The sequence below is a fragment of the Lytechinus pictus genome, chromosome 1 (genome assembly GCF_037042905.1).
Source record: "Lytechinus pictus isolate F3 Inbred chromosome 1, Lp3.0, whole genome shotgun sequence".
Classification (NCBI taxonomy): Eukaryota; Metazoa; Echinodermata; class Echinoidea; order Temnopleuroida; family Toxopneustidae; genus Lytechinus; species Lytechinus pictus.
The window spans coordinates 24,631,951-24,647,193 of NC_087245.1; the positions used below are offsets into that span (position 1 = coordinate 24,631,951).

Here is a 15,243-nt window from a genome sequence, read left to right on the forward strand (position 1 = left end):
GATCAATACCATAAAGTAGCAAATTCATCTTTCCTGCAAGATTAACTTTTCCTCTAAATCATTCACTAATTTCTTGCAATCAGCAGCAACATTTGGTAAGATGACAAATTCCATGGTACTTACTCATGCCGAGTTGCCGATGACACATGCTTCAAGATCAGCAACAAGTTGCTTGGTGGCTGCCAGATCAGCCTTAAATGTTGATATCTCACGTAGTACTAGGTCAAGCTTCTTGTTGATTTCTCTGTATGATTTGGCGTTAGATTTCTGTACCGCTGCTTTTACTATAGCCGCTAGTTGAGGGTCGGTCCTTTGTGTGGAGGCAGCTGTGCGTGGCGAAGCCCCAGTTGCTATGTTGGGTCTCCTATTGTCGGAATGAGGTGTGACACCACTTGCCGCTGGTTTCTGACCAGTGTTCTTCTCCTTGTTTGACGGGGTTGGCTTGCGCACTGGAGTAGCTAGACCTCCGTGTGAATCCTCTTGAGAGCTAGTCGGCATTTTAATGGAGATTGGTGACAGAATTCTCCCTTTTTGACTTTCGAATGTAGGTGATCCTTCATAAGCTGCTAAGTGCAGTACACCTCAGGATATAACACAGATAGTCAATATGTAGGTGTGTATTTTGAAGGGTTTTCTTGACATCAGATTCACAATGTTATACAAAGCATACAGCACAAGCACCTTGTGCTTGTGACTTATTGTAAATAACCTCAAGGGCGATTCCACACTAGAACTTCAAAAATATCATAAATTTCAACATGCTTTCAATAAGTCATAAGTAGTGTAATATTTTACTATGATACCTAAATTTTATGAAAATTATGAGTTTTAACCAAAAGTGAAATCAGATATAGTTTTTTTGGGGAAGAATAATGGAATTTTCAATTTTCAATAATTTTGCTATTTAAATAGTCAAGTACAAACACTGTCTAAAACAATTATTGGCAAAGCACGAGAAGATTGAAAATATTGCAGGTCAATGGAATAATGTATCATTGATGGTTCCAAATGATATCTACAACATTTTCATGATCCATAATAGGGGCAGCCCTGATTTTTCCGAACCTATTTTTGGCAATGTCCCGTACGACACATAAAGATGCAAAAGTTTGTCCTACAATTTTATTTTTGATGATGCAATTTCACAATATCAGTTTCTCTTTCTTTGACCCATGGGTGATCGATTTATCCCATAAGGATCTAATCACAGCCCTTCATTTTTCAATAATTGTCCTATTAAAAGTTGTCCCGTACGACACACAATATATAATGCATTTAATTGCAGGATTTTGATTCAGAAACTGTAAATAGTAGGCCTATTTTAATTCAAGTAATTGATTTGACATAAAGTGAACTGAAAAAAAATACTTTTTTTTATCTCCATAGAACATGAAATAGGTGATTCTAACCATTTTAATTGATGTCATGTAGGTGTATTCTATTGTGAATCCCTTCAGCTAAACTGGTGATTTTCACTGGTCAGAGCAGGTTAATTTCTTTGTCACTGAGCATGAAAAGAAAACATTTATAATTGATTCACCCTAGCCTGGAAGATGACTTCATCTTGCATGGAATTATTATAAGATGTAAAAAAATTACATATCAATCAACTATTTGGACTTCCCTTGATGATCACTAATTTTTTTATATACAGTATATTGAAACTCCTTACTTTTTTCAAGTTGTAAAAAAATCTGGAAAATAAGACAAACCATATGGTTTCATGAAATGCAGAAAGGTTTGAAAAAGTAGAACCGCATTTCTTTAGAAAAAAATATTTTGTGGAATTATAAGTGACAGTTGTGACATATATCATAAAAATTATAACATTTTAGCCCCATAATTTACACAAACAGTTTCATTCATTCATTGTTTAAATAGTGTATTGGAAATCATCAATTAATTCACTAAAATATAACTTCACACAAAACCTCAAGTTCTTCAGCTTGGAAAAAATGCTGCGAACCCTTGTACATTTCCCATCATGAAAAAAAAAATGATAACATATTGCTCCCGATTGTATACATTGAGGTTACTTAATTATATTGTCCTGAATGACTACTTATTAAAAGACTTTTCATTAAAAAGGAAGAATTTAGGGGCAATGCTCCCCTTCTAATTGAGAAAAGTTCATTGTTTTATTCAGACTGCCCAGTACAACACGCAAGTGCCTGTACAACACACAAGTGTCCCGTATGACACACAAGTGTCCCGTACGACACAGAAGTGTCCTGTACGACACACAAGTTTCCCGTACGACACATTATTTTGTTTATGATATATTGACAGAAATATTCAGCCAATTGCGGTTTCTAACATAATGAATGTCTTTAGTTTGATAGGACTATCATTATCATCAGCCAAATAAACTGATTGAAGAAGTCAAAGAGACATAAAGTAAGAAAGTTTGGCTTCAATTTAGAGATGTCCCGTACGACACATTTTTAGTGTCCCGTACGCCACAATGTTCTCGAAAATTGTAATTTGCTTTATTTATTCATGAATGTTTATTTTGCTTTCTTTCATAGATGTGTTTGTTCTTGGGTAATTGAATATCAATTTGAGTTCAGTTTCTATGAAAATTATCTGTCCAACTCACAGACTTTAGAGTACAAACTTGAGGTTTCGAAAAAAGCCACTTTTCTGCGTCCGTACGACACATTACTATTTTAAATCTGTATTATCCAGGATGGGAATTCAAGTCATTTTAAGTCTTGGTTTTTCTAACACTCTGGTAGTACTTGATGATCACCTTTAGTTACTGGAATATTTTTTGTTTTTCTTGTCAAAAAACTGTCAAATGTTCTCTAAATGTCCCGTACGACACGTATGGAATCACCCTCAAGTGCACTGCATCACCACAACACACTTACATCTGTATTATTTGTATTATAGCAGGCAAAAAAAATTTCAGGGGCTACATTTCACAACCTTCTGCTGAAATAGATCTTAATACTGTAGTAAATGGGGAATTTTCTGGGGGGTTTTATGGTGTAATTTCCAGGGCTCTATCAAGTATTTCGGAGGTGATTATCACCGCAAGACAGAGGAGACCATGTCGGTGGGAAAGCTGCTAGTGGTAATAAAGCAGATGATGTTGCTGGCTGATCTTGTGGCTATTCCCTCACAAGAATATTGTTAATGATTGTCTGTTCTTCACAGCTGACATGTTGCAGCTTTACGGCTGGAATCGATATTGGCACAGCTGCAGGAGCATCTTTATAGGAGCTTGACTGGTGATCATCAGTAACATCCAGCTGATGTTGTCCAATCTTACGGCTCATTTCCTTCTTTCTCCCTGCATTTGTCTCTGTGTAGATTTTGATGGAGCTTTCTTTTCTCACAGACATTGTGTCCCTGGATGGAACCTAGACTGATCCAGTTTAGTGACACAAGTGGTCCACAAACAATGATTTGTCACAAATCATTGTTTGTGGACCACTTGTTTGTGTATACTTGACTACATTTCTTACTTGTGAAGATGTCAAGGTGTTGAAGCTGATTGGGTTCACTATCATTCATTGGCCATTACAGTTTAGGCTTCTGCGAAAACCATTGATATACAGGGTTTAGTTAGACATCTTTCAGTATTTGGAGTTTTATACATCAAACTTCCGATAGCTTTCTCATCTCTGTGTTTACGCTTTTGAACATGCGTTGACCCATGATAATCATCGACACAAACCATAAAATCTTTAGAGCAGGTGCACATTTTCTCTTCTGCTGTTGCAGAAATAGGTTAACAAGTCCTAAAACATCTTATTCTGCAGGATTGTTAAAATCCAACTCGGCCGAGGTCTGACTTTGTCTCAATATCAGCATGAGAAATGGTATCTTTATGCTTAGTACTTCTTAATCCTTCCGGCGTTAGTTTGATCAAAAATGCCTTGAAAGTGTGTTCTTGCAAATGTCTATGTTACGATTTTCCAAATAGTGATGCTGGAACCTGTACCTAATGTACTGCATTGACTTTGTTGTGTAGGACTTTCCATCACCCTTACGCAGTGATGCATAGATAGCAGACGACAGCAAGTCCAAATCCGCTGTGTTCTCTCCAACAGTTATGATAGTATCTTCCTTTTGTTTTAGTCTGGCAAAGTGTTCCAGTGTGGAAAATCCAAATCTTTGCTAACTGCATCTGTCAGAAGTTTGAGCATGGTCCCTCTGTGGTGGACGGCATACATATATTTCTTATTTAGAAAAGATACCGTTTCATAAAAGATAGCTATAGTGCACTAAAGTGGATATCATTCATGCATCCAGTAAAAAAAGTCATCTGCATGACCAATCAGATTGCAGGACAACAAAAAGTAGACCCATTCTGTAAAAAGGGTCGGCACTATGAAATTGTAGTGGAAAGTTTGTTTGAATCTTTCCAAATGTTTAACCTTAAAAGGCCCGGCATCTTTTGCAATAAATCCGCTGCACAATATTAATTTAAAACCGCACCACTCACTGACTTTTTACTTGCAAGTCTTGTGCAACCTTTGAGATCAAATTTGCGGAACCCGTCTGCGAAGTTCCAAAGACATGTAACATTATGGGAATTGCTCAAAAATGTGATTTCATGTCAAAATCCACAGCAAGTTCTGTATGTTGCCAAAATGGTAAATGTATCCTTACTTTTACTGAGTATTATGCAATTGATCTCATTGTGTTAAGTGTCAGAAATACATCAATTAAAAAAAAATATGAAGATAAATAAAAAAAATGTGATGTCAATTGTTTTTAACTACATTTGATCAGAATCTTACAAAGACTCTTTGAATAGAAAGTAAGCAGTTGGGGGGGCATATTTGTTGATCAACTAGAGTAGATTTATCATCATATGCATAAATTAGCATGAGAAATTTACCATACATCATTGTAGACTACATCATACTCGACCACTTTGCAAATTTTTGCATCGCTTGAGATCTCAAGTATGGGGCGGATCCCCTCCCCCTGGGTCAAAATACTATTAGGATGTGTGTTTTTCTCTTACATGTACATGTATGTACATTGCTATCTAATACATATGTGCTTATGTTTGCCTGACAGCACATCAAAATCCTTGCCATAATCTTTTCTTTGAAAGAATGCGTTATTTCGGATGGTGTTTCAGTTTTTATGCGCTACAAGAAAAATATCCACCCAAATGTACACTAAATGACTAGATGCACCCCTGACATCCTGTGGGTAAGGGGAATCTTGGTTCTACCTCTCCCCCTTTTCAGTTTACAAAATACCCCAGTATTAATTGGGTTACCATGTGGCATACAGTATGAAAAGTGCTGCATATTTGGACAAATACTCAGAATGTTTGCATGCATTGAAAATAACATATATATGGTTATGTATACATGAAGGTTTCTCAGTCAATTATGTATCAGTTACACAAGTTCAATTCTCATGGCAGGATTTTCTTAAAGGGAATGTCCAAGCTAGAGATCCTGGATATTGATATCTCAATAAATAGAGTAAAATTCACAAAGCTAAATGCTGAAAATTTGATCAAAATCGGATACCACATAACAAAGTTATTGAATTTTAAAGATTTGCATTATTCCGGTGAAACAGTTCTAGGCACGTCTTTATGAATATTCATTAGGTGGGCTGATGATGTCATATCCCCACCTGTTCTTTTGTATTTTATTATATGAAATTAGGTTTATATAAAAATTTTCTACTAAAGTGCATTAGTTATTTATTGCCGTAACTTATTTCATCATAGTGGAGACACATCATTTACACATGTATGAAAAAATGAAAAATTGATGATTTCAGATGATAACATAATATAAGAAGAGGGAAAGTGGAGATGTGACATCATCATGACGATGTGCATATAAATGTTTTCACAAAATATTGATAAACTTTGAAATTCAATAACTTTGTTATTTGTTTAGATATAAATATTTTCAGTATAGACCATCCCTTTAAACATTCTTGCTGTTATGGTTTATTAGTGGCTTAATATTGTGAAGGCATTTGATTTATCTCTTGGTGTGTCATCATTGATCATTATACCTAAATACTCTTTGTTTTTGTGTCATTTTTGCTGCAGCCATTATAACAAGGGAGTGAATGCTAGAAGAGAGACGAACGGATTCTGATCCTTGTCATCTTGCCAAACGTAAAGGACCTAATGACTTTTCAACAGAGGCAAAGGAAACTGAAGGCTGTGAAAGCACTGATTGAATGTAAGTCAAAAGCATGTATCTTATTTGATCTGGTTGACAATTTGTGCTTTCTGCTATACAGCCAGTGGTTTATTTCAATTTGTCTAATGCCGATTCGTCCAATTGCCAACTTGTCTACTATCATTTGGTCTACCATCAGTTCGTCCACTCACCACATGGTCTACTTTCATTTAGTCTAATGCCATTCCGTGTAATAACCAGTTGGTCCAATAGCCATTTAGTCCATATACCATTTGGTTTGATTGGACCAAGTGTTAAATTGTGCAAAATGAATGAAAATGAAAAGGATATTAGACCAACTGGTTATGAGATGAAATGGTCATAGACAAAATGGTGATTAGACGAAGTGACGATTGGACCAAATGGTTGTTAGACAAATTGTTGATGGGTGGAATGGCATTAGACTAATTGAAAGTAGACCATGTGGTGTGTGGACAAGTTGGCAGTAAGACGAATTGGCAATTTACCCAGCCAGTAGACTTGATTATCCTGCATTAATAAAAACTCTGGGCAACATTTCTTCTATTTTTCTCAAATAAGTATGTAAATATTTTTACCATTAAATGATTTTTATGCTATGATAAAGCTGAGGCCCCATTTTAGGATTTACAAAGGAAATAAATCTTTTTTGAGGAGTACACATTTCAAACATTTTCATTTCCAGTTTATAGCTTGAAGTGTATTGTCTATAACAATTCAGATTTTCTTTACCACACCGTCAACAGGTCCCTATGTTGTTACTGTGTTTTGGTGCAATTTTGTTGTGTTATCCTGCAATGTGATACCACACAGCATACCCAGAGAATTTGTTGATATCCATATTTGTTACATTTAACATTGACATCACAGATTTGTAGCACAAAGACAAAGATCCACAAATTTCTTTGTGTTCAGTAGAGAAGAAGAAAGGTCATATGTGGAACATAGCCAGATCACATGACTACTGCACAATCCTCATATGGATAACGGAAACCATATGTACGTCCAATCTGATGTGAAAGAAGAATAAATGACATGTCGGAATAGTTTTCTGACATATATCAAGGCAGCAATTATGTAAAAGACTAAATACATCAAACTGTAAAAAAAAAAAGGAAAGGAAAAGCATCTATCGGTAGTGCATTTGTCCCAATGCATACTTTGATTTATTTCCTATGGACATATGTCAAAGTATGTTGTAAGAATTATATTTTGTTCTTTCACTTTACATTTGCAGTCATGTCACTCAGTGTACAACATGGATCCACCCCCTATCTGGTGCTAACCATCTTCTACGAATAGATTAGAGAGCTGGGGAGCGTTTCATCAACATTTATGTTCGACAAGTTTTCAGATTTGACAACTTTCCCCAATTCTGATTGGCTGAGAGGTACTGTTGCTATGGTAATTGTCGGATAAAACAGGACTTGTCAGATAAAATCCTTTCATGAAACGCTCCCCTGGTCTACCAGAGATGAGAACATGACCCCAATCCTCGAGTTTTCATCTACACGGAATGTCTGGTGTGAAGGTCTTTGCTGAAGTATGCTCAACATAAGAATGGATTTGACACCGAAATCTTCATATACACCCTCCATCTTGTGTTAATATTGTAGCATTCATGATAGAGATAGTTTACAGGGATATTCTCTTGACACCATTCATTATCTACACTCTATGTCTGATGTTAGCCCTATTTCAACTGGGCTTTTAAAGATTTATCCGTTAAAGAGTGTAGATGATGGAAAATGGTTAAACCTTAGTAAGATATTAGTTGAAATTTGATGTAAATTATCGAGACATTTTTAGTATGAAATATGTGACTTGCAAATGCATTCATTACTTAAGATAGAACCCATTTAAATTTGATGAATATTGTGTAGCTCTGAGGAGCAGGTCCAAGCTATTATAATTTTAAAATAGTTTTAGGAGATATTTGTGTAGTTAATAGTTAACTATATAACTTTTGTATTTTTTTAGTTTGTATTTGTGTTTGTATTTTACTTAATATTTAAATGTGAACTCTAAGGTTTTCCAGAGTTATTCCTGATTGAGTTTTATCCGTTTTTTTTTCTTTCTTCTTCTTTCCCCCTCTAGATCTACTTGTCGTACTACTCAATGGAGGGGAAGGGGGGTTGGGTTGGGGTTGGGCTGACTATTCTGCAAAAGTGGACCCAAAGGTTTTCCAGAGTTTTTCCTTATTGAGTTTTATCTCTGGTTTTTTACCCTGGATCTACTTGTCGTAGAACTAGTCGGGAGGGGGTGGGGGTTGGGGTTGTCTTAGCGCAATAAATCTAAATCACAAAAAGATTTTGTAGCAACATAAATTACATAATCAATGGAATCATTCCTTTTTTTAAATAACTATACAATATGGTTGATTGGAACACTTGACTGCCAAGATCATCAGAGGAAAAAAGTTTGTAATATTAATGTTTTTATTTTCAGTATTACCTATTTCAATTGCCAATTAGAGAAAAGGGTATTTCAAATGTACAGATATCATGTGTTTGACATTGTTAATCTTGAATATTTTTTGTTTATACCGTACCTATCAGCCACAAGCGCAGCTCATTAGCTTATTAAATTGATTAGACTGTTCATTTTTATGTGACAAAATATTTTAGTATCATCTGCATAAGCAATTTGAATTTGATATTTCAGAGGAATCATTAAAATGGTCCGAGTACTTCCTTGCGGGACACTGTACGTTATGGGCAGAAAATCATATTTAACATTAATTAAACAAAAGGTAGACTTTTCGTGAACAAAGAGCAAATTTTCAAACCATTAAAGCAGCAGACCTGATGCTGTAGTTCCGAGGATTTTAGGGTCACAAGGTCAGGTCGCAATGGCCACAGAGGCTATTACTTCAAATTAATAGAAGTTGGTTGTGTAATATATTCTATATTTGGCAATCAATTTTGTGCAGTCAAAAATCCCATCAGTTTCTATCAAATTTAGCATTGCCCACTACCTATACTTTTATTGTTCCAGTCACGTAGGGTCTTTTTGATTAAGAAAAAAAAAACCTCTACTGTATTATTGTTTGAAAAGTGATTTTATAAATATTAGATCATTTTGAAATTAATGTAAAGTTTTTCACAGTGTTCCACAAATAGTTAAAACTGACTAAAAGTCATGCTTAATTATTAATACGCACATGATAATTTGACTTTGAAGTCTTTTTTCTAAGTACATGTATGCAGTAGTGCGTATCCTCAGATTCTGATCCAAACAATGTGTTATTTTCCAATTTCCACATACAAGTGCAAAAAAAGAGAGAAATTTTAATCACTTAAAATCTTTGTGAAACACCTCATTGAGTTGTATCTTCAAGTCAAATGTTCTAGGGACAGTGATATTTCATTCATTAGCAAATCAAAATGGTAAATCTGTGTTCTTTAATTTTCATGTCTGTAAAAAATCAATGAATTTACCTTTGACAAACGGAATTTGTTTTTGCTGTGTACATTTTAATGACAAAATGGATAATCCATTTTAGATCAAATTTTCATAAACCGGAAAGACCATTTATAAAACCGAAAATTACTGTCCCTAATGTCATGTCAAATAGCTTGGACCTGCCCTATACATGTACATGTGTAAAATTTTCAGTACTTTATACTTACTTTGTATTTTTGCATTTCTTTATGAAAAAACTGATGTAAGACCAGCAGCCGAGAAGATTCATTCAAGTTGGAGGACCAGAGCATTTGACCTCATTGATTGCTGGGGTAGGCCCTAGACCTCACAAACATGGCCTGCTGTCTGGTTTGAGCTGGGATCTTCCTGCCAAAATCACACAATATGTGACATCACTACCAAGAGTTCTATTTTTCAGTGTGCAGAGGAGGGCACTTGACACTGGTGTGCGTGGTATACAACCTCTAGAATGTAAGTGCTTTATTAATGATTTCAATGATATTTTGTGTAGCCGAGAGTATGTGAGACAATGCAATTGGTTTTCCAGCAATCATTACTGAGGGCATTTCTGATTAGTTTTGGAGATATTGGGCAGCAATTTTACCAACATTGGGCTTTTTATCCACGTTTTGCACTTTTTGATTTAATTACATTCTGTGTAATCCCTGGAATGATATTCTTTGTATTTTGAAAATCAGTCAAAATAATACATTCCTGATGGAAAATTTGATAAATTTGTAGGGGCTTTTGTTGATCCATTGATTGCCATCTGTATTTTACCTCCCTGTACTATATGTATTTATCTGCGCTACCTCTTAATTCATCTTTCACATTCTTGCAACATGATATTCGCCATGACTGATATGATAATGTGCTGAGGGGACAAAAACAATTTTTTTTTCAATTTTCAATTATTTACATACTTGATCTCGTTATTTTTTTAAATTAATTATTTAATTAAGTATTGTCAATTATTTTGCAATATATTTATTCCTGTGTTCTGTACATGTCAATGTTTTAGACAAACCTATCAGAGATACTACTAGTATTCAAAACTTTATCTTGATCTATTCCCCATTCACCATAAAATTCATGTTTGTGACGTTTGCTGAGTGTGTATCCATCATGAAATCAAAGCAATGTGTAGAGATTTAGTGGCCTGCATTGGAATGACATAGTGATGAGGGTGGCTTCTCGATATCGGTTAGTCCGCAAAAAAAATCAAATGGAAAAAAAAATGTATTTACTCAATTTTGGTTATCAAGTTTTAACCCATTTTTATGAGGATTGTGTGCTTCAATGGTTTTTCCACAATGTGTAAAAAAAAATGCTCCTCAATTAAAGCAATACATGTACATGTTAGTCTGAAATCCAGTTTTAGAAGTGCAATGTCAAATTTTGATTTCTTTCCTGCCATCAGTTGTCATTTACTTCTTGATCCATATTACAAGAGCCTTGCCATTGTAGTGTTTCTATTTGACCCTTGGTGAGATTTGTATTAAGACTTGCATGATTGCTAAATTTCATCAATGGAGCTGTTTAGCAAAGACAGCTTTGGGGCCTTGTGGCATTGATTAAGATCGTTCAAGAACCAGTTTGTACTCAGAATTGACCCAGGTATCCATTTGGTCTGCACAAGAAGAGAAGAGAGGAACTGTTGACCTATCTTTGAACACAGCACTGCTGGCTCTCGGAAATTTGGTTCAGTTACATACATATTTTTATTTGGTGTTTGGAAATCTTGTTATGTCAGGATAGCTCAGGTGTTGTCTGACCAAGATGAATGGTGTCCTTTTCAGTTTACTTGTGGTATCCAGAGCTCTTCAAAACTTGCACATTATCTTTTGTGTGAAATCAAATGCTGATATCTTATGCAAAGCTGCCAACCAGTAAATTTTTGCCAAAATTAGTATATTTTTTCCAAACAAAATATGGCATTTTGTTTTTCTTCATAAAATGAATGAAAAAAAAATCATGTCATTGAGAAAATTACCTCTGTGTATATCTCTATTTCATAAAACTTATACAAGTATGGTTCATGGGATAAACTTAATTTCAGGTAACTTTCATCTAACAGTTTTTTTTTTTTTTCTTTTTCCAATCAGTAAACTTGAACCATTTTGTTAAATCCACAGTGAGATAGCATTATTAATTCTAATGTTTTCAGTTTACAAGAGCAGTGCACATTTTGGCATAGAATACATTTCCCCCCCCCCCTTTTTTTTTTTGGGGGGGGTGAACGAAAATACAGTTTGGGGATCAAAGAATATAATTATTCATTCCCAGAGGTTGGCAGGTTTGTTTATTAGGTGCTGTGCCTTTGATTGTTTTACCAAAGTATGATGCCATGCTTATGGTCTGATGAGGATATTAATTGTTTCGTTTGCTAGACATCATGGCACTCTGATATGCATAGCCCTCGTCATCTAAACTTATCACCATCTGGGATTGTCTTTTTCTGATATCCAATGAGAGTGTTGGCTTCTTTGTGGTCGCATGTGGATAGAGACCTAAGTTTTCCATTTTCTAAACTGCCGATTCTGTGTCCTTTGTTCTAAACATCACAATCTGTGTTCATCAGTGACATATCCCTGGATATCTTGCACCATCTGCATTGTAAAATCTTTCCTGGGAACTTGCAAGTCTTTCAGTGTCTTTATAATGATGTATAGGTCATATTTGCAGACCATCATAGAGCTGGTTCCTGCTTCTTTATTGTTCATCTTATCAGTATCGGGCGAGGTTGAAGGTTCTCAGCCACGTTCTTGGGCTTGACATGAGGTGCTGACCGTGCTGTAGGGCTGTTCATCCGCCTTCTGGTCCTTGAGTGTTGCAAAGATCCACCCGATCGTCCAATTCATGTTTTTTCAATCATTGAATCGTCTGGCAGTTTTTCCCTAGGGAAGTCGTATCCTGTGTGAACGAGAAGTGCATTTATTCACTTGGCTGGAGAGAGGTTACAATGTTCAAGAAGGCATTTGGTGGAACTTGGCATATCTGATTTGGTTGATCCCATTGTCTTTCAAATTCACATTAGCTCTTTTCTTGGCTTAAAAAAGAGCTGCTTCATGACCCAAGAGGTGACCTGAGAATCTTGATTATGGTGATTGATGAAAGAGGCTTCAAAGGAGATTATTTTTCTGTTTAATTTCTTCCAACTGGAGATTTCATTGGATGCCATCTGAAATTTGACATTGCTTCCCTAGACCCTTTGGCTAAGAAATGTTTTTTGCTTTCAGTCTAGAACGAGTTTGTGAAGTTTAATTGGGTGCTGTCTGTGAAAATTTGACATTGCGCTTCACTACTAGGGTTCATACATTGTACTGTAATGATTGATGGAGCATTATAAGTTATTGTGGGATATAAAGTGCACTTCCTCTGGATTAGCCTATGTTGAGGGCTCGATAAATAGATCTAGATTCACTTGTCGTTTCATTGCCTTGCCTTGTCTCTCAGAGTTCATGGTGGAGTGATGGAGAAGTAGCAATCACAAATATTTGATTCCTGTATGGTGGTGAATGAATTCATATGGGAAAACAAAAAAAGCATATATAAAAAACGTCCCGTCCCCCCCCCCAAAAAAAAAAAAAGTGTCCATGTTGGTTTCTTTCTAAATATTTGACCAACATGCAATATACATTTGAGTTCATAAAAGAATTGCATCATGTACAGAAAGGGTGTATTTATTTGCAAAATTGTTTCATTTGCACATTTGATAAGAAAGCCCCCCCCCCCTCAAAAAAAAAGATTAATAAATAAATAAAATTATAACTATGATAAATAACTGATAATAAATGAATAAAATTTAATAATAAATACCAAATTAATCAATTAAAAAAATGAAATTTAAAAATGAAAAAGAATAGAAAGTAATTTTAAAATTAAATATGAAAATGAAGAAAAAAGATGTTAATGTATAAATTATTAAGATAAATGAAATGATACAAATACATAAATAAATAAAGATATAAAAGTAATTTGTAATAATACTCATAAATTCTATTTTTTAAGAATTTAAAAGACTACTTAAATATCAGTCATGGCTAGTAAATGTTGAATGATGTGAAATGAAGGCAGATATGGGGAGTGTTTCATGGAGAGGTTTATCAGTGATTTTCACTGATTAGCTCTCAGCCAATCAGATGCAAGGATTTTTAGTCGGTGAAAATCACAGACAGAAATCTTCATGAAACGCTCCCTAAGATGGACAGTACAGGGAGGTATGGAGAAAGGTCACACTCAGTGGATTAACTGGTATATATGTAGAGGGGAGGGGGTGGTAATGAAGAAGAGGGTTTTGTTCTAGACCAATTCTGGGGGGGGGGGGTAGAAAATCAATGCATTGTCTTGCATACATTTGGCTACACAAAGTAGCATTGAACTTGGAAATAAAGCACCTACATTAAAGATGTTGTTTGCCATGCATGGCAGTGTCCAGTGCCTTGCTCTGCACACTGAGGACTATTGGTGGCGCTGTTACACATTGTGTGATTTCTGTCAAGAAGACCTCAGCTCACATTAGGCTGTTGGCCATTTTGTGAGGTTTAGGGGTTTACCCCATTGTCTCAAGAGGTCATTTGCTCTGGTAACCTCTTTACTTGAATGAATCTTCTTGGCTGCTGGTCATTTTTTTTTGTAATTATTTTTCTTTGACAAAATTGATAATAAACCCCTTTAAAAATGAAAAATTATTACTTCTCACTTATGTTTATTTGTGTACACTGACTCGCCCTTCCCCTTTGTTTATCCATCGTGATGGCCCCCCATCTGAAACTTTTTTATCCATTGTGACCCCTTCCCTGCCCCCTTTTATCCATTGTGACCCCCATGACCTTCCCCTTTTTATCCATTGGGATCCCCCTGCCCCCTTTATCTATATGACCCCGACCCTGCCCCTTTTATCCATTGTGACCCCTCCCCAAGTCCTGCTCCTTTTATCCACTGTGACCCCCTCCCTGCCTCTCTTTAATCAACTGTGACCCCCCCCCCCCCAGTTGCCCTGCCCCTTTTTATCCATTTTGCAAGCCAAAGTTGACATTTTTCCTGAAACCTCCAGGAATGGTATTCTAATAATTTTGGTAGGTAATCTAAAAATGTTGAAGGATTAAAATAAATTAAAATTTATAGATGCATTATCCGGTTCAAATTTTTAAAAAGAAAGGCCAAGTTATCAATAGAAAGTCAATGATATCTTATTTTCATCCAATTTGGATTTTTGAATTTTCTTTTGCACTTAAACATGCAGATTTTTTAATTTTGTGGGTAATCAACTTGAAAAAATCAGTTAAATGCAAAATCATGATTTTTACTTATACAGTACTTTCAAGGAAAATGTCATATTTTGGCTTGCAGTAGATCAGGTTTAATCACCCTTAAATTGAGCATTGCACATCCACAAAAATCACTTCGCTATCTGGGGAAAAAGAATTTGATAAAATAAAAAATTCGAAAAATTGTAACCCTTGTAGATGTGCAACCCTCCACTAGTGTTCCTCCACCCCCCCCCCTCCTGATCATGGACTTGATAAAATGTTGCAAAATTGATTGAAATTGATGGTAAACTCTTACTATTTTCAAATATTGATGTCTTCTCATACCATAGCAGCAATTGCTATATTATCCCGTTATTTAGAGATTGAACACGGGTATTTTCACT

General features: G+C 35.4%; 1 long non-coding RNA gene across 2 annotated transcripts in view; it reads left to right on the forward strand.

Moving 5' to 3' along the window:
- Positions 1–14,275, forward strand: part of LOC129273150 (uncharacterized) — a 28,349-nt gene extending 14,074 nt beyond the window's left edge. For both annotated transcript variants that reach the window (XR_010293439.1, XR_008585814.2), the window contains 2 exons: positions 6,047–6,182; positions 7,399–14,275. This is a non-coding gene — a long non-coding RNA (uncharacterized LOC129273150). The remainder of the gene's footprint in view (positions 1–6,046; positions 6,183–7,398) is intronic.
- Positions 14,276–15,243: the final 968 nt, after the last annotated feature.